Raw genomic sequence first — 7,300 nt, 5'->3', positions numbered from 1 at the left:
TCCCAACTTTGCTCAGAGAGACAAAGGTAAAAGATGCTCTGCCCTCGGGTATATTTGTATTTTCACAGTCAGAGCCACAACTGCTTTGTGGAGAGCAGACACTGCTTGGCACTTCGCAGCCACCCCATGAATACACCTCATGAGACACAGCCAGGAAAACCACAGGGGAAGGGACGGGTACGACCTCGATAATATCTGCAGAGCTCTGAGTCAGTCCACCGAGTGTTTTTGCAGGCGAGCTGTCCCCAGGGAGAGCAGCTCAGCTCCCTTGGTGGCCAGCCAGGTCCCCCGGCCCCTCCGGCACGCGCGGCTCCCACAGCTGCGGATGGCGAGCGAAGGGCTGCTTCATCTCCACAATCCCCTGGGAATCCCCAGCTCTCACATAACACACTGGTAATTAACTCACTTATTGGCTTTGCTTTCGCTGAGATTGCACGTTCAAGATGGGCTCCATCTGCTCCTTGCATGGGCTTGGCTGCCAAGGGGAGGATAGCAAACCCCCCATTTATAATGAAACATGTCATTTCTGTAAACGGGGCACAATGATAAGGCCATGCCAGGGTCCAGCAGCAGCCCTCCCACAACGGCTGCAGGTCCAGGCTGCCCGACTCCACCAGCCCTTTCACCACGCACCAAACTTGTGCCAACCAGCCCCCTCCCCCAGGTACCACCAGCCCTGGACCTGGTTCCCCCAGGGCCACCGCAGCCACCGGCTTCATTAAATTGTTTTAGGGGATTTGCATCTCTCCGTTTAATTTCTCTTCAAGCTATATAAGAGCACAAGAAGCCAAGTGGGACCTCATTCTTGGAGATGCTGGACTGCTGTGTGTCAGGAGGCTGCTGGGAAGAAGATGCACTGATCTATATGCCTGGAGCATATAGTGCTATATTCCCTCCCTGCACAACACGGTTCCTCCTGGAGAAATGGGACACGAACACTGAGAAGCAGCAATACTGGAATATCTCCCAGCTACAGCCCTCCCCAGGCAGGTTCCCCCTTTGGCCCTGATGTGGTTCCCGTAAATCCTCCCCAGGTTATTCCAGCCGCTGTCACGGAGCTGTAGCAGCAAATCTCAGCTTAGCTCCGAGCAAAGCAGCACAGAGCACGTGGCACTCGCCGGGTCCCCCAGCACCCATCTGCACTGCCTTTGTCTTCTCAGCCTTTGAGCGGTGCTTTTCCTCCTCTCTGCTGCAAAGAAACGCATTAGTTGCAACATTGCTCTAATTTGTTTGCCAGCTTTCAGAGAGCGGAGAGGCTCGCTGTTCCCATCGGTGCTGTTTGGAGGATGTTTGCACACCAGCAGTGTTAACCCTTTGGTTCCTGCGTGATCGCTCAGGCTGCTGGAGCGTGTTTGCATGCCCAAGACACACGAGCTGCCTTCATCACGGCTCCGCAGTGCTCGGGGCCACAGCAAGCATGTGCCCCTGGCCCGACCTGGCACTTACCAGATGGGGGGATCCATTTCCCCTTCCAGCTATCCTCAGCGTTTCCTTAATGAGATGAGTTTTGTTGTGACTACAACCGGTGTCAGAGGGAATAAAAGAAAATGTGATCTGAACAGGCTCTATGGCAGCGACAAGGACATGGGGACAAGAAGCCGCTAGCAAAGCCGGGGTAGCACAGGCAGAGAAATGGTATCGGATGAGCGGGGCAGCACAGGGGGACAGGCTGGATCTGCGCCCAGGGACGAGCTGGGGGATCCTGTTGCCCTGCGCTGCACATTGCACATCCCAGCATCTCACCTCCACGCGCACACACACAATGCCTGTACCCGTGCACGGCCTGGGACTGCAGCAAGGTGTTTGCCTTTGCTGGACACATCTGCAGGAACACCAGCGCGGCCACCGACAGCACGGCGTGTTTCTTCTCATGTAGCTCCAAAACAGCTTCAGCTTCTGATATGGAAATCAGAGTGGCAAAGAGAGCAAGGAGCCAGAGGGATGGCCTCGGGCAGCGCTGCAGGACCGCAGGCAACAGCACAGATCCCTGCTTGACCCAGCCATGGCCCCAGCATCCTGTGATTTGAGTTCGTTTGGTCTCTGCCCCACACTTCCAGCTAGGGGTCCTGTCCAGCCTGAGTATCTTCAGACCCTCCGGTCCAGTGGAACAGCCGCTGGGCTGTGCGTGTCCCAGGTGAGAGGCTTTTTCTGGACACAGGGTAAAACAAGTGAGGATGGCAGGGGCCAGCCAAGGTGGAGCTGGTGCATGGGGAAAGTGTTTCAGGACAGTCATTGAGCAGTAGCCAGTGGTTTTGCATTGCCTTACGCTAATTGCTAGAGCTAATGAAGCTGCACGCTCAGCTCAGTGACTTTCCACAGGGTTTCCATCCGCCTTCGGTTTGCAATGTGCTGTTCACAGCTCTGGAAAAGCTGTGGCTGATCAATCGCAAGATTTCCAGGATGGCAAAAGAGTAGAAATAGCCCTGAAGGGAGTGTAAAAAACACGACAGATCCGAGCGTGACGAGCAGCAAGAGGAGGAAATCCCAGATATTCAGACCCAGGTGTGCAATGTCGGTGCAACATAGATGCAGCGATACGGTTCTTCCCGAGGCTGCTGGTGAGGAGGTGTACCTGCCTTCCTGCAGGAGACGGGCCCCGTGGAGTTCGTCTCCTGGCTCTTGGGGATGGTTCCTGCTGCCAAAACCCCAGGGCAGCCCGAGCCACCTTCCCCATCGCTCTCTGTGTCTCCAGGTCCTCCGCACCCGCGCTGCAAGATGCCTGGTTGTTAAGCTATTCAGCCTCCTTTTTATCCTGAGCGCTGTTCTGAAGGTTTAAATAGAAAGATATCAAAATAAAAGATAATTGTTGAGAAAGATGAATAGGGGGGAGGAAAAAAAAAAACCATCAGCACGGAGGAACTCTTGTCTAATTTCTCACCCACGCAGAGCACAGCGATATTAGTGCCTTCAACTCTTGCTTTCATGGCTTTATTACCAGCTCCTCGAACAGCTTGTCCTTTTAATAAGCCAAGGCCTCCAGATAGCATATCTGCCCACGGGAGATCCCATCAGGACGTGGGTAATCCGGGCAGAAATAGCACAGAGCATCATTGCACTCACCTGACCAAGGAAGCCCTTGTCTGAGGCAGGAAAAGGTTAAAAAACACCCCAAAATGCAAGGGGGAGAGGGGATGGTGGGAGAGAGGAGCCACCTCTCTGCCGGGGCCTCGCAGCCGTGGCACCCGATTAATCGGAGCTGCCGGGTGTCCTTACCTTCCCCATCAGCCCTGCTCTCCACAGCCGCTGGCTTTGGCCACGGAGGCCTTTAATTATCCAAACTGCTGCCCCTCACAAAATTAAATGCCGCTGAGGATGACTCAGTGTTTAATGGACTGGCTGCTCCTCGCGCCGGGAGAGCCAAGCGGGTGCAAGCGAGAGCACAGCACAACACAGCATAAATCAGACAGAGACACTCTGCACAGGGGCGAGTGACCCAGCAGCTCGGAGCAGGGAGGCAGGCAAACTGCTGATTTTAAACAGTTGCATTTTTACTCGGGGTAACCCCATTGGTAACTCCTGCAGGCAGCAGCTCCGGGTGCCGCGGCTTGACCCTCCGCCCAGGCTGTCTTTGACCCTTAGCATCTACTGCCACTTGGGTGACGGGGATGTGCTTGATTTAGAAATCCCACGGTATCACCGAGCTGCTCGTGCTGGGTTCTCGTTTCTCAGGATTTAGATACGGTGGTTTCCTTTGAAAAGGTCTCAGAAATGGTCAGGCGTGGTTTAAACGGCAAGAGCAAATAGGAGCCAAAAGATGCAACGCAAGGTTTATCTCTTCCTCTGTTTGCCGACCCGGGACGGCAACGTGCTCCAAGCCAGCCAGAGCCAGCAATGGCAAGAAGCAGCTCTGCTAATAGCCTCGTTAGTCTCACCGAGATGCTGAGGCTTTGGCTTCCAGCAGATAATTAACGATGTGCTCATGAATTAGGAAGCCCTGGACCTCTACCAGGGCCTATGTGGAGGCAACCGAGCTGCTCTTGGTTCAGAGCTGGAGCAAAGCAATGCCTCGAGGAGCTGCCCGGAGCGATGGGGACAGCCAATGGGGACTGGCTCTTGGGGCTGGGAGAAGTGATATCCAGCCCCATGCGGATGCAACAGCCCCCTAACGCTGGAGCTGCCCCACCAGTGAGGAAGGCACATGTAAAAAGTCCTAGTAAGGCCCCACGGTGCCTCATTTGAATACAATTTACTGTTGCTAATGATGCTGATGGTTATTTCCCCAAGCTAGGAAGTGTTTGGCCCCGAAATGGGCTCCTGGAAGCAATTTCAGATGAGCAATCTGTAATACCGGAGCTGATGGAAGCAATTTGCAACCCATTAGGCAGGGATCGGCTGTGAAGATATTTTACACGTCACTCAGCACACCTTCGAGGGGGGCTTGAATTTTGCCCACTCTCCCCTGGAATTTCTGGCGTGGATGGGATGGGGTGGCAGGAAGGGCTGCGAGGCTGGACACCGCACCAGCTTTGCAAAACCCACCGACATCAAGGGTTAGAGCAACACCAGGCACACAGCGCAGGGCAAACAACGGCACCATCCTCCCAACGAGCAGCTGAACACCAAAGCACTGCCTCCGCGGCCCCGGCTGCGAGCAGAAAGGGCTTTGTGGCATGTCACATCGGTGGCCTTTCAATTAAAACTCACCTTAAATACACGATGCAATCCTGGAGGTTGCAGGGCCAGTCACCCCCAGAGCCATCACACCCTGGAAAGAGAAGCAGCAGTGCCCGGCACCTCCAGCGCCCACAGTACTTGATAGACCATTATGAATTAAATTGCCTCCTGTACAGCAGCTGGGCGGCGGGTGCAGATAAAGAAGCAATTTGCAAGCCAGGGCTGCCTTGACGGAGGGAGCGATAACAGGGCATAACCCCCAAAAAAGCATAGAAAAGCATCTCTTACCCGTCCTTGCAAACCCATCCTTGCCCTGGGGATGCTCTTGCCCTGTGGATGCTCTTCCAAGAAGCAGGTTGGAAGTTTGTTCTCGTAACAAAGGTGTGCGTGGTGGAACAGAGACAAACATTGCTCAGAAGGCAAGAAAAATAGTCCCGGGGCTTGAGTTATCCTTTGGCCCAAGCTCCCGAGGTGTTCCCAAGACACTGCCTGTCTGCTGAAGCCTGCGCTGGGAGCCTCAGCACTGCAGCACCTTCCCTTAATTACTTTTTCATGCTAATTGGATCTGTGGGCATGCCTGAGGGGAGCCCTGGCTACTGGATCCGAGCTGGGACTGAGCACCCATTTTGCACAGGAAGGATATGGCCACAGCAGCTCACCTCCTCTTCTTCACACCCCACTGCCCATCACTCTCAGGTCCCAGTCCACCCCTTGGCTACCGGCCTTTAAGCCTTTGTGCCTGGTGCCTTGCTGTTACCAATTATCATCTGGGGCTAATTGTTAGCTCCTCAGCCATCCCACAGCCCTCAGCTGGTCCCGCTGCCTCTCTCGGCAGGAATTAACACAACCCTCACGTGGCTCCCCCGAAAAATAACGCGGAAATGCTCGCGCTCCCCATGCTCCACTCGACTCCAAGGATGCAGCTGCATCCTTCCTGGCCGGGGGCCAGCGGTGAGGAAGTTTCCTCCGACCGCTCGCCTCCTCACCGGCTCCTACAGGAAAGGGTTCCGGGGCGTTCGGGAGGCCCCGCCGGCCCCACCAGGCCCCCAGGAAACGCGCTTTCCAGCCAGGGTGGCTTGGAGATGCAGAGCCTCTTCACTGGGGTTTTCCACTGGGTGGAAAGCAAGGGCTTGCAAGTACGTCCACGTGCGCATCTGCTCTGGCCTGAAACCCCATCCCTCCCTGCATGCAGCCCTGCCGCTGCTGGTGGATTTACTGTCAATAAAACCACTGCAGAGAATGACTTGTCATCTTGAAGAAAAAAAAGGAGGGGGGGGGAACAACAACCCCTTTTTAAATGTTCTTATCCCTTATCCAAGCAGCACATCCTTCTCCGGGCTTCTATCAGGAGCCCTAATGGAGAGACGGCTATCAGCAGGCAGTTGTCGTCCAGGCAAGGAGCAATGCCGACTCGCTGCAGAATGGAGTGGGGAAGGGAAAGGCAGAGCTGGTGCCAACTGGAAACGCTAACGCCGTTCTCCCGGCCTTGCAGCCGCGTTTCCAAGCACTGGCAGGGTCGTCCCTGCGCCCAGCGGTGAGCAAGGCAGGGCACTGGCTCATGGGGGTGTCCCTGAGCCCCATCTCTGTCCCCCCCAGATGTCCCTGAGCAGGTCCCACTGCAAAACTCTGGGTTCCTGCTCAGGCAAGGACCCAGTTTGGGAGAGGATGCTCCAGAAAAGGACCAAACCAAGTGTGTCCAAGACACAGGATTTGGGAAAGGGTACGCACGCCTGACCCTGCTGTACCCCAGACTGCCCATGCTCCCATTAGCCGCAGTTCAGGCAGGGACGGCGTGCTGGGAAGGCGCCTTTGGGCAGGGACACAACTTGTCGGGACGACCCTGAGGTCTGGCTGTCCCTTTCCAACATCACACTTGTAAAGGACATTGAAACATATTTTCCATTTGACTGCAGTCACCTTACTGGGAGCAGTGGGCAGGCGCCTGCTGCAGCCTCTGCTCCCTGTGCTGCTGCTGGGCAGAGGTCTGCAGCGGGGTGTGCGTCCCTCAGCTCGGCTCGGGTGATGAGGGCACCCCGCTCTCCAGGGCAGTCATGGGGATCAGATGGAGGAGAGGCAGGGTTGGAGATCCAGTGGTGCTGGGGGGAAGCTGGGCAGCACTATGCAACCCTCTTGCTCTGCCCTGGGAGGAGGAGAGCACCCAGCACCCAGTGCCTTCCGCCCTGGGGAGCGGGGAGCACCCTGGGGACAACGGCACCTTTCTGATTACTCTGTAAATGGCAGAAGGCGAATAGCTGGGAAAGGGGCAGCACGTCTTGCACGGGGCAGGGGCAGGAGCCCAGCGCCTCTGGCAGGGTCTTGTCCCCATCGCAGCAAGCATCGTGCTGGGGACCATGCCGGCAGGCAGCGAGGAGCGGGGCTGCACCCGGCAAGCCCGGGACAGATGCTCGAGGCACTGTGGTGCCCTGCTGCTGCCCCAGGCAGGCGGCCGGAAAGGGCTGGAAGGCGCCCGCCTTCAGTCCTCCCGAAAAGGACCAACCCAAGCATGCCCAAGCACCCACCCCGGTGCTGGGGCTGCCCGTGGGTGAAGCCTGCGAGGGCAGTGGAGGCCGTGGCAGGGAGAGCCGGGTCAGGGCTGCATAGGGGGGCCGGGGGGGCTCCGGCAGAGCGAGAAGCCGGAGCATCGCTGGCAGGCGGTGGGGGATGGGTGCGGCAAACGCACGCCACA

Source organism: Pygoscelis adeliae, unplaced genomic scaffold (genome assembly GCF_000699105.1).
Source record: "Pygoscelis adeliae isolate BGI_AS28 unplaced genomic scaffold, ASM69910v1 Scaffold803, whole genome shotgun sequence".
In the NCBI taxonomy this organism is placed as follows: Eukaryota; Metazoa; Chordata; class Aves; order Sphenisciformes; family Spheniscidae; genus Pygoscelis; species Pygoscelis adeliae.
Note: the sequence above shows the minus strand (reverse complement) of the source record.